This window comes from Palaemon carinicauda, chromosome 6 (genome assembly GCF_036898095.1).
Source record: "Palaemon carinicauda isolate YSFRI2023 chromosome 6, ASM3689809v2, whole genome shotgun sequence".
NCBI lineage: Eukaryota > Metazoa > Arthropoda > Malacostraca > Decapoda > Palaemonidae > Palaemon > Palaemon carinicauda.
The window spans coordinates 55,224,253-55,226,581 of record NC_090730.1 but is presented as its reverse complement, the minus strand read 5'-3'; positions in this window follow the sequence as shown (position 1 = coordinate 55,226,581).

The window sequence follows — 2,329 nt, the reverse complement described above, 5'->3', positions numbered from 1 at the left end:
GTCTATTATCTTCCTTTTTATATTCATTGATACTAACTGCTAAACGTCTTGGAGGAAAATAAGGGTTACCATCAAAGCTCATTGTTCGCAAAAGGCGTTACTCAATAATCCCTAAACAATTGTTAATGCAAAATCTATTCAGAAACATATATGTTTATAAAAACGCTCAAATATTGTCTAAAAGTAAAAACTACTTTAAACTAGTTTTCATCACAATTATTTTTATATTTCTGATTAATCGATGAAAAGTGTTACTAGAAATTAATTTAGACTTTTTAGTAAGATTTGACGTTATGACATTAATGTTAACAAATAATCAAATTAAATATATATATATATATATATATATATACAAAAATATATTTATATATATATATATATATATATATATAAATATATTTATGTATATATATATATATATATATAAATATATATATATATATATATATAAATATATATACATACATATATATATATATATATATATTTATATATATATAAATATATATATATATATATATATATATACATATACATGTATATATACTGAATATATATATATATATATATATATATAACTAAAATGTGATTTGGTTAGAAATATAAAGATAAAATGTATATCGTTAAAAAATCATAGCATATATTCAATACTGCTATCCAATTCTCACCCCTACATTTTGCCACAGAGAATAAATATATTTCTGGGAAGTAATGATATCAATGGTAAACTGATTACCGGGTAAAATCCCTTGATTATATTATCACAAATTTATATTTTCCAATGAATATGCAAAAGGGTACATGGAGCATTTTTTTTTTTATCACAAAGGTACTGAATATCTTTCATGTTAATCTAGTTATGATGAAACTGAAAACTATTAATTCTAATGTTATCGCTGTTGATAATATCATCAATACAGATAAAATATATTTCAAGTTATACGCCTAAAAGTCTAAGTCCTTGAGCTTTGCAGATTAGACATTCGAGAAATTGGTTACTCGGAAAAAACATGAATATCTGTGGTTTGTTCTTCCTGTATTCAGTAGTATATTTATCTATACGCACATGATATCGTGTCTTATTCAAGCACATAGTTTTTTTATACTACTATATCATGAAAGATATGGTAAAATAAAACATTTGAAATCTTGATATTCAAGATAATTATGAGGTAACTGATAGGTGACGTGCACTTACCAATAATTGAATATTTTACAACTAAAATTAGCCTCATGACCAAATCATTTATGCTTTCTTTTAGCCTATATTGCAACATTGTCAGTATATCTTCCTTCTATTATATATCTAAATTTATCAGCATCAGAAGAGCATCTAATTAGGAGAACTACATCAGCAATTCCTATAAATCCATTGCTAGGCTTTTATGTTTAATAGTAGATAGGTCCTGTCTAGTTCTCAACGAATCTATTCATACTACTTGAAGAACATATATTATTTCATGGTAATATTATTGCTCATTTACTTTTACACTACTTTGGATTTTAATGATATGTGTATGGTGTTAATGTTTTATTCGATATCCTAAAGAGTTTTATTTTTCCATTTCCTATGTTTTAAGATTATTTTGTAAGCTTTGTAAAAAATATCAAATATGCTACATATGGGATATTACCGGCCACTATTCTCCTCAGTCAATCCGTTCCTAGAAGTGTGTGTGTGTGTGTTTTTTTTTTTTAATTTTTTTAATTTTTTTTTTTTTTTAGCGATTGTCTCTTTATAATTTCATAAGTAATATTAGAGAACTGACATAAGAAATTTTCAGTAACATTCTACAGAGGTGAATTGCTTGAAAATTACATCTTTTAGTCGCATTATTACCTCCAATTACCGTATCTAATCTTTAGAATATGTGTTTCAAGGGAGAAAGGGAGTTTTGCTTCAGTTCAGAGAGGGCTCTGTAAGCCATTTAGGAGAGTAAATCATGGAACCAGGACAAACATTTATTATCCATTATTTAATGTTTTATCAAGATCACATGTATTAGTTTATTTACCCAAATTGTTTCTTTTTAAAGGTGATTCAAGATCAAAATATCAATACGTTAGATATTTATTCGTTCTTCATAAGAGTTGCAAACATAAAAAATTATCTGCATTACGATTTTGCCTTTTTCAATATAATTGTAAAAATGCATTGATATCTATTATTATTATTATTATTATTATTATTATTATTATATTATTATTATTATTATTATTATTATTATTATTATTATTATTGTTGTTGTTGTTGTTTGCATTTATTGATACTTAGATAAAAAAATCCCAAAAGAAAACAAATCAATACACCGCGAGTTTTAGTCTAACA